Here is a 19,732-nt window from a genome sequence, read left to right as displayed (position 1 = left end):
AGGCAATTTTCAGGAATGCAATGAGTCTTAATGACAAAAATTAAAATGTGTTTAAATATTAATGACTTTTAAGTGTTAAAATATCAGGGAAATGATATGCATGTCAAAAATTAACTGTTAAATATTTGGGGAAATTTATATGTAACTGTGTTGTGTTCTGTTTATAACCAAAACAAACACAAACCAAGTCATTCATGACTCATGCTTCTTTTGATTTAACATACATTTACCTGATCAGAAACATAACTGAATATATCATTATTTTGGAAGAAAATTATTCAACCAGGGCATTTTATTAGTTCTGTTATGAAAACTTAGGATTCTAAACTCAAGCGTACATATAATTTAAAGTGACTAAGATATAACATATGTTTAAAACTTTCATAACTTACATTGTATTTCTATAAGGAAAATTTGACCATAATAACTTGTTAGCTAAAACAAAGAAGATTCAAATTAATGGGATATCTCGAGCAAAATTTAGAAGCTATTTCAATTAACTATTTAACTATCAATACTGCGCCATTACCAACAATAAGTTTTTGGTTATTTTTTAAAGATTTTATTTATTTTAGGGGTGCCTGGGTGGCTCAGTCAGTGGTCAGCCTTGGGTTCAGCTCATGATCTCAGGGAGTAGATATATATATATCCAATGTGTGACCAGCCCTTCACCCCCAGCTACTTTTTCCCTGCTCAGCTATAGATAGGAGCCCTTTTTTAATTTAATCTTTGCCAATATAAGTGGAAAATGGTATCTTGTTTTGTTAATTTGTATTTCTTTAATCATAAATGAGATTGATACATCAGTGTTATTATTAGCTGTTTTTATTCCTTTTTTATGAGCCACTTGTTCATTGTCTTTGCGTCTTTTAAAATCTAGCAAATAGAACTTAAAGTGGGAACATAATATGTAAGACGCCAAGACCGTCCTGTTGACGATAGACTATTTTCTGGCCGTAGTGCACGTCTTGGGGAGTGCAAGTCTTGTTGCTGTTAAATATCAAGAAGTGAAATGACATCATTGTTTCTGTTACTAAAATAAAAAATTGTGTGTAAATTGTATAAAATTAGGTACTTCACTCAGTAAAAAAAAAATAAATAAATAAAAATAAAGGAATGTTTTGTAATATTTTTTAAATTTTATTAAGCATGCCCAAATATCCCAAGCATAGTAAATAATGTGTTTTTAAAAGACCACATAGCATCTGGAGTAGGAAACAGTGTTGTCCCTAGCATGAATGTAATGGTGAAGTGAAAACCTGTCATCTGTCTTGTCATGATAATAAAGCAGTTAACTTTCCTGGAAAAAAAAAAAAGCTGGGCTCTAGCCCTGGCATTGGGCTCCCAGCTCAGCGGGTAACCTGCTTCTCCCTCCCCCTCTGCTACTCCCCCTGCCTGTGTTCTTCACTCTCTCTTTCTTTCTGTCTTTTATTTATTTTAGAGAGAGAGCATGAGTGGGAGCTTAGTTAGAGGCAGAAGGGGAGGGAGAGGGACAAGCAGACTGCTGAGCACAGAGCCCAACTAGGAGCTCAATCTCAGGACCCTGAGATAATGACCTGAGCCAAAATCAAGAGTTGGAGGCTTAACTGATTGAACCACCCAGGTGCCCCCAATGAAAATAAGTTTCAAAAATTTTGAAAGAGTCCAAGAAAAACTCCGAGGCCTCTGTCTAGAGAGACTTCTTGAAGTGTGTTAACAGTATACAATTTAATTCTTAAACCAGTATCTTCTGCTTGTTAAGTGTCATCTGTAAGAATTTGAAATCATTAAAACTCTAGTCAGGGACTTTACTGCCACTTATAAAGTTCTTTCATTGTAAGAAGGGATCCATTAATTTAGATGTTCATCAAAACACACAGTGGTGGGGCTCCTGGGTGGCTCAGTTGGTTAAGCAACTGCCTTCTGCTCAGGTCATGATCCTGGAGTCTGGGATCGAGTCCCACATGAGGCTCTGATCGCCAGAGAGTCTGTTTCTCCCACTGTCCTCTCTCTCTCTCATACTCTCTCTCTCTCTTAAATAAATAAAATCTTTAAAAAAAACAAACAAACACAAATCTTAAAAAAAAAAAGTGAGTGGTGTATCACTCTAGTTTTTCAAGCCTCCTGAAAACAGATCCCATTTCAATTTGAGTTCTTCCAAAAGACCCTGAGGCAGAGTTTTGAATAGTCCTAGTTTATATTAGAATCTCAAGGTGGGGAACCAGGGAGTGGTAGCTAGAAGAGAACTCAGCCAGTGAAGGTGCATCATTAAGCCTGTTATCCCTACAGGCAACTGAAGTTTGTCCCAAATGGCTTATTTCACTTAGCATAATACCCTTAAGATTCACCATGTTGTCCCAGACAACAGGGGTTCCTCCATTTTTGTTGTTGAATAATACTCCTGTGTGTGTGTGTGTGTGTATACATAAACATGTTTTTTTTTTTTATTTATTTATCCAGCCACTGCTGGACACTTAGGTTGTTTCCATATCTTGAACGTTTTTAAATAATGCTGCAATAAACATAGTGCTGTACATCTCTTCAGGGTAATGGTTTATTTCATTTGTATATATACTTAGCAGTGGAACTGCTGGACCATATGATAGTCCTGTTTTTAATTTTTTGAGGAATATCCAGACTGTTTTCTGTAGTGGCTGTAACTGTTTACCTTCCCATCAACAGTACACAAAAATTCCCTTTTCTTCACATTCACAGCAATATTTGTTATCCCTCATCTTTTTGATGATAGTCATTCTAACAGTTGTGAAGTATATCTCATTATGATTTTGATTTGCATTTCCCTACTATTAGTGATGTTGAACACCTCTTCCTGTACCTTTTTGGCCATTTGAGTATCTTCTTTGGGAAAATATCTATTTATTTGGGACATTTGTTATTTTGCTATTGAGTGGTAGGAGTTCTTTATATATTTTAAGCATTAACCCCTTATCAGATGTATGCTTTGAAATTTTTCCTCCTATTATAAAACTTGCCTTTTTATTGTGCTGATCATTTCTTTCATTGTGCAGAAGCTTTTGAGTTTGATGTAATCCTGATTTTGTTGCTTGTGCTTTAGGTGTCATATCCAAAAAATCATTGTCAAGACCCATATTAAGATTTTTTCCTATGTTTTCTCCTAATATGTTTATAACTTCAGGTCTTACATTTATGTCTTTATTTCAAGTTAGTTTTTGTGTGTCATATAAGATAAGGGTCTAGATTCATTCATTTGCATGTAATTATCTAATTTTCCCAGCACCATTTATTGAAGAGACTGTTTTTATCCATTGAGTACCCTTAGCTCCCCTGTCAAATATTAGTTGATCATATATCAACTGGTTTTCTATATATTATAAGATATATTTTCCATTTTTCCCACATGACTCATTTCATATTCAACTTAAAACATTTTATTATACATTTTATCCTGTGAATTTTTCATATCAGTAGTCATAGTCTAATTCCCAAAAATGCTCCTTGTATTTTGCTCATTCTTATGGTAACCTCTTTGTATTTAATGTATAAAACATTTTTTCTCAATTTATGTGAATACCTAATATAAATTTTAAAGGTTATTTTTCAACCCTCTAATTATTTATTTGAAAGTAAGTTTTCTGTTTGTTCAGCTCAGTCTTTTTTATTCTGGTGGTTGGTTTTCTTCAAATATGTATTTTTTATTGCTTTTCCATCCAGACTTACGAAAGCATGATTCCCTTCTTTGGTACAGATGCCTAATGCAAAATATCTCTGCAGTTGTGACAAACATATTTCTCTAACAGGCTTCGCTCCTAAATGCAAGTGTTGATAGCCCAGCTACCCTGGGGGGAGTGTGGATCAGGCAGACAGCAGACAGAAGCCGGCAACTAAAATCCCTAAAACTACTCTGGTAAAGTACTGAAGGAATATATTAGCTCATTTCACTTTAGGAAAATGAATTATTCTCCCTCCTTCTTTCTTCTCCATACCTCCTTAAGCCCCTTGGTCTCTAAGGTTTTTCTCTGTCTCTTCACAGGAATTATTATTTTCCTTAGACTTCTCAGTGGAGTGCAACTTCTTCTAAAATATTGCCCAGACTTTACCTAAAAGCAGAGGCCACAATTGCCAGCTGTTAGTTCTGTGAAGAAAAATGAGAGACTTGTACCTGCAGCAATTTACAAACCCTGTTCTCAGGACCCACATCTATCTTTGATCTTTGGATCGTTTTTGCCAGATTTGAGTTTTGAGGCTGACTCCCTCAGGAAGCCATGTCCTGTGGCTCCTATCTTCGATTTGTGTTTCCTCTACCCTGTTTCTACCACCTGTTTTCTCTTTCTCAAAGTCTCAACAGCTTTCCTAGTATCTTAAAATAAGAGATTCAAAAAATATCTTTACACCATAATTATTTCTCCATTATTTTTCATATTGATTCTCTTTAATTATTTTATTTTTATGAAGACTTTTGCTTTATGGGAAAATTGAGTGGCAAGTACAGAGAATATCCATATATATATCTCCCCCAACCCCTGCACACAGTTCACAGTTTATCCTATTATTAACACTTTGCATTAGTGTAGTACATTCATCACAATTGATGAGTCAATATTGAAAACTTCTTTTCAACTTTTTTGAAGTATAAATGAAAATAAAATTGAAAGATACTCGAGGTGTACTAAGTGATGATTCGAAATATCTATTCACATGAAATGACTCCTTTCATTGAGTCGATTAACACAACCATCACATATTTACCTTATGTTTGCTTTTGTTTTAGGTTCTATTCCTTTGCAAATTTCAGTTATGCAGTACAGTGTTGGCAGTCTTGTATCATCTTGTATATTAACTCCTCAGACCTCATTCAAGTTGTAACTAACCTTTGTACCTTTTACTAAAATTTCCCTATTTTCCCTATCCCCAAGCCCCTGGCAACCACCATTCCGTTCTGTTTCCCTATTTGAATGATGTCACTCTTTTTTCTTTTTTTCCAGATTCCACATATAAATGGTATCGTGTGATATTTTTTTTCCACTGTCTGGACTCTTTCAATTACCAAAATGCCCTCCAAATGTCAGTTCATCCTAGGCACACACACAAAAGGGAAGGATTTCATTATTTTTAACTCTAAATAATATTTCATAGTGTGAATTCTTTACTGGTATATATAATCCCTTGCCTAGCAGGTTAATAAACTCAATTTTTGTTGGTTTGTGTATACACAAACACACACATATGTACATATGTATATACATATATAAACATGCTATATTTATATACATATACACTCATACACATGTATATATACACTCCCCCTACACACGCACACACACACACACACTTATACACCACAACTTCTTTATCCATTTATCCATCGATGGACACAGAACCATACTTTGCTTATTATAAGTAATGCTGCAATAAACATGACATACTTCTTTGAGATAATGATTTTGTTTCATTTGGATATAAAACCAGAAATGCAATATTTGGATCCTATGGCAGGTTTATTTTTAATTTTTTAAAGAACCTTCATACTGTTATCCACAGTGGCTCTACCAATTTACATTACCATAAACAATGTGTAAAGATACCCTTCTCTCCACATCATCATCAGTATTTCTTATCTCTTGTTTTTTTCTTACTAATAACCATCCTAACACGTGTGAACAGATATTTCACTGTGGTTTTCATTTGTATTGCCCTGATGATTAGGGATGTTGATTTGCATGTCTTCTTGTAGTGATATAATGTGTCATAACAATACATTAAAGCATAATGGACCTCAAGATTCTTTTTTTTTATTGCTATGTATGTACCACAGATAATTTAAATTATTAGAGGAAGCCACTGAACATTTTGTTGGTTCTTAATTTGTTTGTTGGATAAATAATGGCATTTTTGATAACTTAATGATGTAAAAATAACTAGATTGGATATGTTGTATATTGGTTTTACTGCTAAAAATCGTAAGTTAGGTGTATAAATTAATTAAGGTATGTATAAGATATGGATAACTAAACACTTAAATTTCCTTTCATACTTACAAGAAAGTATAAGAATACTGGCATATTTGGACTATAATGAATGTAATTATTTATAATATTTTAAAATAATCATTGCCTTATAGTTTTTATTTAAAATTCTTATAATATCAAATATTCAGAAATAAAAAGACAACCAATAATAAGACTTATTTTGTTTGAGGCATAGAGTTTATATCAATACATACCTAAATAATGCGTATGGATTTGGATATTTTTACTATCTTACTTATGCCCCCTTTTCTCATAATCCTCTGTTTCCATTCCTTTCATCATTTGCATAAATCATTTTATTATCCTCTTGCATACATTCAACATTCTCTAGTTGTTCCTCTATACTGCTGTCAGTCAAGCTTTAAATGTCAAGTAAAACAATCTACCAAATGTATTCTAGCAGAAGTAGAGTTTCCACTGTTGAACCCAGATAATAAGTGAATCATGAAGTAACAATTTTAAAAGTCGGTGTGTAACAGAAAAGATGAGAATGGAAATAAATATCATACTTAATACACAGCAGGTTCCCAAATTTTTAATACAAATCCAACATCTGAAACAATGGGTAGGTACAGTGTAATTTCAGTGTAATTGTAGATTATCAAGGATATATTTACAGCACAAAAGGAAATAATAAAAAATAGCTTTTATCTTTCAGGTCCACTTTAAATATACATCAATGAACTATTCTTCTTAGAATTCTTCCCCTTGTCTTTTCCCCTGTCAATGATAAAGACTAGGGAGTTGCTAATTACAGGAAAGACAATGGATCTTTATGGTCAAGGTCCTCCTCAGCTAGTACAATTAATTTGTCCAGATTTTTTAAAGTGGAATGTTTATAAGACAAATAGGACATCTCCTAACAATACTGTCCTTCTTTCATAGACTTAAACTGATATACTCTTATAATAGAAAATTATTCTCTAATAGGAAGAAGGAATGAAGAGGGTAAGAAAAACAGGAAAATTATTCTTAATCACTGAACATATAAAATGAATACTTAGATTCAATTTTGTACAATAGAAATCTTGTTATAAAATAAATACTAAGAAAGTCTCTGAATAAGACCTATAATATTGGGTCAGTAATTTAATCCTATAATTGGGATGTACAAATAAAATGTAATTATTTTATTTCTCTAGATCTAATTGTATTTTCTTCATAAGCTTCACCATCTGCTTGGGAAGAAATAGAGTAACTAAATTTATTAAAATCAAGCCTAAAATTTTATACCATTCATAAATTTAAACAGTTCTTTCAGGTTTCAATCATTCCAATAGATTGTGCTCTCCTTTTACCAGCTTCTTTTCCAGATTTTGACTGTATGCACTGAATGAACTAGTATTTGATATTATGAGAAGGCCAATGAGATTGAAAGAGAAACTTTCACCCTTTGAACACCTAGACATGATGGATAAAGTGCAATACATATAATTCAGTTTATATTGATGGGATGTTTACTTCTGGAAGAAATTGGAATTAAACCCACAGGTGCCATAAGGGAAGGAAATTCTAAAAGCCTTTAGTAAGTTAATATTTTCATTAATTTAACAAGTATTGTGGAGTGCAACAATGTGTCAGGAACAGTGTAGGCTTTCCATAGACTTAAATAAAACTTTCTGATATCAGATCTATAGTAGTAAATGCTTAACATTTCCAGAAGATGTGGACAAGGGCTGAATGATCACACTACAGTTTTATCTTAAAGAATCTGGAAGAATACTAAAGGTGGGGAGCTGAAACTAAGACCCGGTGTGAACAGATTTAATAAACTATCTCTGCAATCAAAGACGATCATCTCGCTACTATGGCTCTCCATGAATTAAAAAATATTTGTCAGGGAAATTAAACTTGTGGGCTTGCATTTCAAGTATGTTTGAACTTCAACTTTATAACCAGCCTGGTGACTTGATGAAAGAAATCCCTGTTAAAAACTGTCTCAAAAGACCAGTGTACTAATGTGTTACCAATGCAAAGTTTATTAACCACAACACAGTAAAGGAGAACACTACTTTAAAAGAGGCTTACAGGGGGAAATTATGGATGGATGTTTATATGGTTTTGGAATCTGAGTTCAAGTTGTCCTTTAAAAAGATTATCAATGGAGATTGGGTAAAGTTTGTGATATAGTGACTTAGTACTATTATTGAAGACAGTAAGACATAGCCTTGAAATAATTCTTAGTAAGTAAATTGATTAATATTGAATTGATCAGATAAACAAACAATCTGGTTAGATAAATTAGTTTCATCACTTTTCTTTTAATTTACTATTTTTTATAAACATATATTTTTGTTTCATCACTTTCTTAAAATAATGCATTACCATGACAGTTACAGGCTTATGTTTGCCTTTTTGGGCAAGAATTTCCTGGATCAAAAGCATGTGAATAATAATGGCCTCAGTTCTTAGAACTAAACATTCTTCATTCTGAGCTAGAAAATGAACCATCATCATCTGTGAACATTATCAGTCCAAATTGGAACAGCTGATTGGGGAATAGTGATTAGATATTACGTTTCTAGTGGCATTCATTTTTAACTTTGAGAAACACGAGTTTGCATGCTCCTTTTATGAATAATCAATTGCTGGATGTTTTGATGGGACAGCAAGTGTGCAAGAGCCTTTCAGTCTTTGCAGAGCTCATCTCTGAATACCTCCACATGGAAAAATTCTTTTAGAAATATATTTATGTAACCAGAATTCACAGCCACTTCTAAGCCAGAATTCAAGTGTGTTCAATTTAAACCAGACATTAAATTCAGTTATCAACCTAAAGAACATAAAAAACTATATGTAAGGTTATTAGCCAAATTACTCAATTTCATTATCTTTTTGGTTTATTTCCTGAATTATTTAAGTAATAGCAAAGCAAGGTCAATGCTAATATAATGCATATAACACTATTCCATTATGGCAACCCATGTTTCACCTCCAAGTATGATTAATTCGGCAGGTACTCCTGCCCAATTTTATTAAATTCTCAGATAAGTTGCTCTTACCTAGGACCAGGACAATCCCCTCAGGGGATTGAGTTTCCTCAGGAAACTCAACATCATTAATCCTCCCCTATTTTACCTATCCATGTTTCTTTCTTTCTTTCTTTCTTTCTTTCTTTCTTTCTTTCTTTCTTTCTTTCTTTCTTTCTTTCTTTCTACTTTTTCTTCTTCTCTCTCTCTCTTTTTTTCTTAGTATCCTAATATGGAGCCTCTTTGCCTCTTGCTGCATTCTCCAAAGAGTAAACCACTTGGTCCCTGCTGGGTAGGGGGTATTCACCAGGCTGTGGAAAATGAAACCTGGGAAAGGGGATCTAGGGGATCTTACTGATTCTTCTCAAAGAGAATTTCAATGAATTCTTCTCCTTTCATCCCCACTTTGTACTACTATCTTTGGACATATTTGGTACTAATCACTGCAGAGTATTTTTGAGGTTTTGTGATGCAAATGGTTCCATTGTTGAGTTTTGTCTCTTTTTTTTTAATTTTTATTTGTTTAAGATTTTATTTATTTATTTGACAGAGAGAGAGCACATGGGTGCACAAACAAGGAGAGAAGTAAGTAGGCAGAGGTAGAGAGAGAAGCAGACTCCCCACTAAGCAGGAAGCTCAATGTGGGGCTTGATCCCAGGGTCTTGGGATCATGACCCAAGCCAAAGGCAGGTGCTTAACTGACTGAGTCACCCAGGTGCCCTAAGCTTTACCTCTTTCAGTACATTCTACTTGTCCATAAATTTTTCTTATTTACCATATTCCCCAATTTAGTGAACATACTTCACCTGGTGTCAGTTCCTTACTAATAGATAGATGATAGATAAATGATAGATTAATAGAGGTAGATATATATAGATATAGATATATAGATAAAGATATAGATAGATATACAGATAAATGGGGAAAAGCATGCATGTTATTTTTTTAAATTCATTTTCACCACACCCAGTGCTCCATGCAATCCGTGCCCTCTCCAATACCCACCACCTGGTTCCCCCAACCTCCCAACCCCCCGCCCCTTCAAAACCCTGAGATTGTTTTTCATAATCCATAGTCTCTCATGGTTCACCTCCCCTTCCAATTTCCCCCAACTCCCTTCTCCTAACTCCCCTTGTCCTCCATGTTATTCCTTATGCTCCACAAATACATGAAACCACATGATAATTGACCCTCTCTGTTAGACTTATTTCACTCAGTATAATCTCTTCCAGTCCCGTCCATGTTGCTACAAAAGGTGGGTATTCATCCTTTCTGATGGAGGCATAATACTCCATAGTGTATATGGACCACATCTTCCTTATCTATTCGTCCATTGAAGGACATCTTGGTTCTTTCCACAGTTTGGTGACTGTGGCCATTGCTGCTGTAAACATTGGGGTACAGATGGCCCTTCTTTTCACTACATCTGTATCTTTGGGGTAAATACCCAGTAGTGCAATTGCAGGGTCATAGGGAAGCTCTATTTTTAATTTCTTGAGGAATCTCCACACTGTTCTCCAAAGAGGCTGCACCAACTTGCATTCCCACCAACAGTGTAAGAGGGTTCCACTTTCTCTACATCCCCTCCAGCACATGTTATTTCCTGTCTTGCTAATTTTGGCCATTCTAAGTGGTGTAATGTTTTTAATCAGTCATTTTAAGCCAGAAAAATCTCCATGATATTCTTCTACAGGCGTAAATTTTCTATTATACTTAAAAATAATTTAGATCTATGTTAGCTCTGTTGGCAATGAAAAACATTAAAATATTTGGGGAAATTATATACCTGTTTAAATAAATCTTAAAGGGATACAGTAAAAATAAAAAAACCCCTGAATATTGTCAATAAAAATGTAGAAATAAAGTATTTTAAAATGAGATTTAAGAGTGGCTGCACCAGCTTGCATTCCCAACAGTGTAGGAGGGTTCCCCTTTCTCCGCATCCTTGCCAGCTCAAAATGTTGAAAATAGAACTGCCCTATGACCCAGCAATTGCACTACTGGGTATTTGCCCTAAAGATACAAACGTAGTGATCCAAAGGGGCACGTGCACCCGAATTTTTATAGCAGCAATGTCCACAATCGCCAAACTATGGAAAGAACCTAGATGTCCATCAACAGATGAATGGATCAAGAAGATGTGGTATATATACACAATGGAATACTATGCAGCCATCAAAAGAAATGAAATCTTGCCATTTGCGACAACATGGATGGAACTAGAGCGTATCATGCTTAGCGAAATAAGTCAAGCAGAGAAAGACAACTATCATATGATCTCCCTGATATGAGGAAGTGGTGATGCAACATGGGGGCTTAAGTGGGTAGGAGAAGAATCAATGAAACAAGATGGGATTGTGAGGGAGACAAACCATAAGTGACTCTTAATCTCACAAAACAAACTGAGGGTTGCTGGGGGGAGGGGGTTTGGGAAAGGGGGTGGGATTATGGACAATGGGGAAGATATGTGCTTTGGTGAGTTCTGTGAAGTGTGTAAACCTGGTGATTCACAGACCTGTACCCCTGGGGATAAAAATATATGTTTTTTAAAAATAAAAAATAAAAAATGAAAAAAAAAAGAGATTTAAAACTAGAATGATCATAATGAATAATAACATAATTGAAATTTATTTAGAGGTAATAAATAAGGCACTATAATCACAAAACTGTACCTCAATTCCTTTTCTAATGGTGAGAATAAATTAAAAGAGACAGTCAGTCATGAAGCCAAAATACTGAACATAAACAAGGTAATGTGAAATTTAATTTTAGATTTGTCAATAATAGTCTTTGTGATTCTGGAAAATACACTTAATATCTGCACATTTCAGTTATGTTTTCTGTAAAATGAGTTAGATTGGAAAGTCTCTAAATCTGTCTAGGTGCTCATTGTTTATAACTCTAAAATATATATTTCCTATTTGAAAGATTATTTGAATATTGAAAACTTGATTTTTGTAAATATCTACTTGTTCTTAAAATACAATATTGCTTTAAATATTAATTGCTTTTCTTTCATTCTTTCATGATTTTACTTAAATTTAAGTTAATTATCATATAGTATAGTATTAGTTTCAGGGGTATAATTTAGTGATTTGCCACTTGCATATGACACCCAGTGTTCATGGAAATGCCATCCTTAATGCTCATCACCCATTTACCTCATCACTCTATCCAACTTCCCTCCAGCAACCTTCAGTTTGTTCTCTATACTTATGTTCACCTATAGTTATGAGTCTTTGTGGTTTGCCTCCCTCTCTGTTTTTTCTTTTATCTTATTTTATTTTTCCTTCCCTTCTCCTATGTTCATCTGTTTTATTTCTTAAGTTCCATATATGGTATTTGTTTTTCTTGGACTGACATATTTTGCTTAGCATAATACACTCTAGCTCTATCCACCTCATTGCAAAGGGCAAGATTTCATTCTTTTTAATGGCTGGTAATATTCCATTGTACATGTTTGTGTTTGTATGTATATATTTATACCACATCTTCTTTATTTGTTCATCAGCCAATGGACATTTGGGCTCTTTCATATTTTGGTTATAGTGGATAATGTTGCTATATACTTTGGTGTGCATGTGCCCCTCTGAATCACTATGTTTTGTTTTGTTTTGTTTTTGTTTTGTTTTGTTTTTTAAACATTTTTAAAGATTTTATTTATTTGAAAGAGAGAGATAGTGAGAGAGGGAGAGAGAGAGAGAGAGAGAGCATAAGCAACCCTTCAAATCACTATGTTTGTATCCTTGGATAAATACCTAGTAGTGCAATTGTTGGGTCATAGGAAACAATCAACGAATCTAAAAGGAAACCAAAGGAATGGGAGAAGATATTTGCAAATGACATATTAGATAAAGAGCTCGTATCCAAAATCTATAAGGAATTTATCAAACTCAACATCTAAAAAACAAAAAACCTGGTTAAGAAATGAGCAGATGACCTGAAAAGACATTTAGCAAAAGAAGACATACAAAAAGCTAACAGACACATGAAAAAAATGCTCAACATCACTCATCATCAGGGAAATACAAATCAAAACCACAATAAGATACCACCTCACACCTGTCAGAATGGCTAAAATTAACAACTCAGGAGACAATAAATTTTTAATTACTTTTATCACACTTTAAATATAGTAAAGAAGTATCACACTTTAAGTGCTTCCTATTTATCAGACACTGGATGCTAATAGGTTTTATATTAACCTCATTCAATAATGATGGAAGTTAATTTGAGTAACTTACCACAACTCCATATTTAATAAGTCATATATAAACCCAAGCCTAGTTATTAATTAGAGATGGATGTGCATGTTATAATATCTTTTCTATACAGTTTTGTGGTATTTATGCATCTATATTTGTGTTGGGAAACATGTAAGTTGTTTCACTTTCATTAACAATTATTTCTCAGGGCACTTGGTCAGCTCAATCAGTTAAGCATCCAACTCTTGATTTCATCTCAGGTTATGATCTTAGGTTCATAGGCTTAAAATCCATGTTGGGTTCTGTACTAAGTATGTCTGTTTGTTCTTCTCCTTCTGCTCCTGCCTCCCAACTCTCTCTCAAGCAAACAAATAAATAAAATAAAATCTCTAAAAAACCAAAAAAGATATTTCTCATAACTGTAAAGTGATTTTTGAAAAATATGCCTATTCTGTCTTCTGAGTGAATTTTGAAAACTATATGAATTAGTATTGTGATTGATCCTTATAGATAAGGATTATTTTTCTTGTAAATAATAAGATAAGTAAACAAATGTTTTATACATTAAAAATACATTTAAAAAAATAAAAAAAATACATTTTTAAATTTCTTGTCATAACCAAGAACCATCTTCTTGTTAATAAGATGGGTTTTGATGAAAATATTGATATTAAAAGTAACAAATTGTGAACAAGTTCTCATTTTGTTCTCTATGCATTGTCATATTAATACAACAAGTATGTAGAAAGTATAATATTCCTATTTATAAATGAAGAAACTGTAACACAAAATGATTATACCAAATAACCTGCTCATTTTCCAAAGTTAATAAATGAAAAACTAATTTAAGCCCTGCTCTCTCTAAACTATACTTATCAGTTAATAAAAGGTGGTGCAAAGACTTGTAAAGTAGACACTTTTTTTCTTCAAAAAAAACACACTAAAATAAGCCTTTGACATCAAATGAATGAAGACTATGTGCAGAAATGTTGAGTTTCAAAATCCACCTATCACATAAGGTGTCATACAGATGAAAAGCCAAAAGGATAGTAAAATTAAATATGATTAGTCTCAGCACCTAATTTACTCAGATGAATGAGTAATGTGATTAATACATTTATTTTTCTACTGAAGACAATATACGTAAAGAAAAAAAAACATAAAAATTACATATGTATAACTCTTGCCAAGTGTGGCTTGGGAATTAGCACAAGCCTGCATGGGAAAGGTGATAGAAAATTTCTGGCTCACCCTAATGTGCATGTGCTTCTTTTCTCACTGTGATCTTGAAACCTCATGGCTTTTCTGCCATGAGGTTGCTCCCAAATGCCTCAACCAGCTGTTATTCAGCTTTGTGTTTGTGCTTGCAGAAACTTTGTTCTGCAGCAGTAGAAATTTCTTGATGTTTTAAGAATTGAAAGTCAATATGATCCAAATTTAAAGAAATGAGATCAAATGAATTCCTAACATGGTAGAATTGTAACAATCAATTATAGAAAGCAAACCCAAAAAAAGCGGGAGTGGTGGAATCAGTAGCTTGATTTGCCATGGGGGATAATGTGAAATGCCCATTATCCAGTTCCAAATGGTTTAAACACATATTCAGATTTTAGCAATTTATTATGGTAAACTAGAGGGGTACTATGATGCCTGAGAAGTGCTTCTCTACATGGAAAACAGTACAGAGATTTTAATGGTTTCAGAACTTAAAAGAGATAAAGAACATTTTATTTTACAATACATAATAAGACAACCAGTCAAGTAAATAGTTGAGTTGGGTATTTTTAAAATTCAGTTAAGTTCATAAAATACAAAATGCTTTAACTTATAAAACTTTTAAAAAATAAAGTGCTCGTACCATATAAGAGAAATTATCATGGTCCCTTTTCTACATTACATAAATGTATTCAAGTGAGAAAAACAAGCAGATATAATTTCAACTCTTCATGGAAAACTAGAAAATAGGAATCAACATAAATTAAAAGGATCATCTGAAAGTTCTCTAGATGATGGATATTATAATAATCTATAAGAGATGAAAAATAAAAAATCAGGTATGGTTTGTCATGGTTGTTGAATATCAGGGTGGTCATAACTCTTTCTGAGAGGGGAAGAGAATTCCACATTTTCTAACACTTCCAATTTTAGAATGTTTTAGAAGATGAGAAAAGAAGTGAAGAGAAGTTATCCTAATATCAACAGGATGCTCAAAATTTCTGAAAAAGGGAAGAAAGAAAATATTGAACAATGTTAATGAAATACACACATTTCTTGTCAACAATAAATGCATAATAAGGTTTCCAAAAAGAGAAATAATCCAGTGCTATCATTCTAACACTAAATGATAAGCAAAGCTGACTGTTAATCAACAAGAAATGTTAGTAGTTTCTCAGTGAATAAGGAATGCAATATGGACAGAACTTCACTGAGTGAGCATATTGCAAACCACAAAAATCTGGAAGCATGTAGTAATTAAATAAGTGTGATAAACTATATACAACAAAAAGATGGTCCAAGCAGATTACATAGCTTGTATTCAATTCAACAGATGGCCTATGTGCCTGACCAAATTACTTAACAACAAAAATTGTGATTTAATGAACACTGGGAGTACTGTTGGAATTTAGTTGTTCTAAAATTCATGTAACTCTGAAGTATCAACTCTATTCTACAATTCAGTAATAATTAAAAATCTCAATGCCCTTATTTGTAAGTAACATAAAAATGTATCATATCCCATCAAGGATATAAAGAAATATAATAAATATTGAAATAAGAAAGAGAAAGACTTCTATTATTTTATTTGAAAATAACTTTATAACCATAAATGAAGTGTTACTAAATATTCAACTAAATAAAATTTAAAGTACATATTCAATAAAATTTTCAAATTTATTATAATAGAAAATATTATAATTTAAACAATTACATAATTGTTAATTTTAGAAGTTTTATGTTTTTATACTCACATAAATACTTGTGCAAATATAAAAAGAGAATAGTACTCTTTAGTATAAAACAATTTTCCTTTAAGTTTCCTTTTACTAGGTTCTTTTGGGCTTTTTATGTTTCAAGTTTTTATTTAAATTCTAGTTAGTTAACAGTAGTGTAATATTGGTTTCAGGAGTAGAATTTAGTGATTCATTACATATAACATCCAGTGCTCATCACAAATGCCCTCCCTAATGCTCATCACCTGCTTAGGCCATCCACTCACACACCTCTCCTCCAATAACCCTGTTTGTTCTCTATAGTTAAGAGTCTCTTATGATTTGCCTCCCTCTCTGTCTTTCTGTCTCTCTTTTTTTTTTTTTTTCTGACTTCCCCTATGTTCATCTGTTTAGATTCTTAAATTACATATATAAATGAATTCATATGGTATTTGTTTTTCCCTGGCTGACTTGTTTCCCTTAGCTTTATACATTCTAGGTCCATCCACATCATTGCACATGGCAAAATTAAATTTTGTTTATGGCTGAGTAATGTGCCATTGTATATATACATCATATCTTCTTTATCCATTCACCAGTTGGTGGAAAGTTGGGCTCTTTTTATAATTTGACTATTGCTGCTATAAACATTGGAGTTCATGCTCCTCTTCAAATCGCTTTTTTTTTTTTTTTTTAATCCTTTGAGTATACTCCTAATAGTACACATGCTGGCTTGTAGGATAGTCCTATTTTCAGCTTTCTGAGGAAGCCCCATTCTCAAAAACTAAATAGATACTTCTAGATCTTGCTATCTTTATACAACAAGTAAATACAGTCATAATTTGAAAGTGGTTTTGTTTTTGGAATTGTATTTGTAGGAAAACTTGATTGTATGTGGCTGAGATACCAACAAATATCTTTTTCAAATCTACAATACACATTATTATAAATATTACCGTAACACCCCAGTGAGTTCTAATCAATGAAGTTACATACATGATTCTCCAATGTATTTATTCTCATTTTCGTCTTTGGCTATATGATCTTTCATTTACTGTAACATAATCCAGTCTTCTCCTAAGTCTTTCAGAGGACCTGCATGTATTCATAAACCTGTCAATGTAATCACCAAGTAGCTTCTATATTCTGCTTTTCCTTGATCCAAGTGAAGCTTCTTCATGTTTCCCTGATGATAATGTTCATTGTCTGGTCCACAAGTGATGTGCTCTGGATTATTGCTCTAAGATCTACCAGACATTGTGGTTCTTCACGAGTTATGAGTTACATGCAAAATTGAGGAACTTCCTCTTACCCACTGGGCTATACTTTGTCACCCAGACCCCAAAGCATCACAGTTTACCATAAAACTTCCACTAGTCCTTCATTAAAAATCTTCTTTATCTTGTGGAAAAACATTTGCGAAGACTTCACACAGTCCTATGCATTAATAAGCATAAATTTTGGCAGGAAAAGATGAACCAATTTCTTTCTTGAGACAGAATTAAAACATTCTAAAAGCAGCCTTGTAGAGAGTCTTTTAATATGAAAAACTAGGTATATTATCAACCTGAGCATTATTTCCCTCAGAGCCTATCAAGTTCCTTAAATTTTTTCCTTCCTAATCATAATCCTATGAAATGATCCCTTTTGTCTTATTCCCCAAACGGTAGAACATGTTGGTAGATATTAATCTGCTTGCTATTTCTAAATAAGAGTTTTACAGATTCTACCATTTTCAATACACAGCTTTGTACTAAATTTCAGTCAAACTTCAAGATATTCTTCTACCAGAAAGCTATTCATCCTTTCATCCTTTTTATATATTATGTAACTGTACTTAATTTTGCTTGCAAGACTTTTATTCTTTTTTCTTCAAATCAATTTTTCTTTGAAAATACTCTTTCCTCATCTCCATCCATGTGGGCAATCCTATGTCAGCTCTAGTAACTTGGGCCTAGCCAATGAGTGAACTGCATTTACCCATTTCAGGGATTTGAAAACAACTCCAGAGAATGAATGAGACTCAATTCCAGAATTTATTGGAAGTTCTTGGAAGAGAAATCTCTCTTATATTATAATTACTAGCTATAAAGCCTGTAAGGACTTGTCAGGGGCCACTCAGTTTGGATAATTGCTGCTTGACAATGAAGCTAACATAAATGAAGGCATAGACCAGAGATGCAGGCGGGGAGATAGAAATGGACCAAATCTTTACAACATTGTTTAATCCTGATAATCCGGCCATTACTGGAATCAAACCTACCCTTGGTTTTTTCATTTATATAAGCCAAGGGATGCTGGGATGGCTCAGTCAGTTAACTGACAAACTCTAGATTTCAGCTTAGGTCATGATCTCAGTGTGATGGGATTGGGGCCTGCATCCAGCTCCCTGCTTGACGAGGAATCTCTTGGAGATTCTCTCCCTCCCTCTCCTTCTGACCCTCCCCCCACTTTCTATAAGGGGCAAGAGAACTCTGTAGGCTCTTTTATAAATGTATTCATCTCATTCATGAGTGCTCTACCCTCATGACCTAATCACCTCCCAGATGCCCCACTTGCTAAAACAATCATGTTGAGGGTTAGTTTTCAACATTAACTTTGGGGAAGTCACAAATAAGCAATCTATAGTAGTATGTATATATAAAGACAGTGGACAAATAAGTATACTTATATTTAGGCATGTATATTTCTTTCTTAAGGAAATACCTTATGGATTTTTGCCATAGCAAATAAAAAAAAAAAAGTTCTGAAATGAAAAGTTCAAAGTGTCTATTTAAGCAAACTAAGATCATCTAAATGAGACTTGTGATCAAAAATGGAAATTATTAGTATGAATTTAAGATCTTATAGTTGATGGAACTAAACTTTTTAAGCTTGTGAAAAATGATTGTGATTTTTTTTTAATTATTATTTTTTAGAGGCACCTGGGTGGCTCAGTTGGTTGAGCAACTGCCTTCATCTCAGGTCATGATCCCAGGGTCCTGGGATCAAGCCCCACATCGGGATCCCTGCTCAGTGAGGAGCCTGCTTCTTACTCTCCCTCTGCTGCCCCGTAAGGTTGTGCTCTCTTTATCTGTCAAGTAGGTAAATAAAATCTTTTAAAAAAATTATTATTATTATTATTATTTTGCTAAACACAGCCTATGGGTACTGAACATGAAAACAACAAAGTGAGATTTTTCTCAAGGTAAGAAAACAAAGTTTTCTTATGTTCGAAATATCTTGTATTCTTTATGTGCAAAGACAGTGACTTCAATAGCAGATTCACCTGAGATTTGCCATTAAAGCAACTGCAACTTTGGAGTCTGCACATCTCCTCACAGATAATGACATTCCAAGTTGATAGCTGCCTTCAACAATGAAGAGGCAACAAAAACTTGAAGGTAATATGTCCTTAGTTCATCAAGGAATATTTGCAGTAGAATTTTTTAAAATCTGTAATGTGAACTTAATAATGAAAAAAAAAAAACACCTACTCCTAGTGACCATTTCTAAAAATGCAAATTCATTGTGAAAGAAAAAAAAATAATTTTACTCTGTTTTTTCTATTAAAAAAGAGAAAGTAAAAAAATATATGCAAATTAATAGGAAGTGATGTTAAATTTATCTCCACTGTCATGTATAAATAATATCAGATGTCA

At 33.3% G+C, this 19,732-nt stretch overlaps 1 long non-coding RNA gene across 1 annotated transcript in view; it reads left to right on the top strand.

Annotated features, from left to right (window-relative positions):
* Positions 1-19,732, top strand: part of LOC309858197 — a 54,216-nt gene that overhangs the window by 29,927 nt on the left and 4,557 nt on the right. The window contains exon 2 of the long non-coding RNA XR_014308090.1: positions 19,335-19,474. This is a non-coding gene — a long non-coding RNA (uncharacterized lncRNA). The remainder of the gene's footprint in view (positions 1-19,334; positions 19,475-19,732) is intronic.

Source organism: Mustela nivalis (genome assembly GCF_964662115.1).
Source record: "Mustela nivalis genome assembly, chromosome: 2".
NCBI lineage: Eukaryota > Metazoa > Chordata > Mammalia > Carnivora > Mustelidae > Mustela > Mustela nivalis.
The sequence above is the reverse complement of the archived record's forward strand: the minus strand, read 5'-3'. Positions and strand labels throughout refer to the sequence as shown.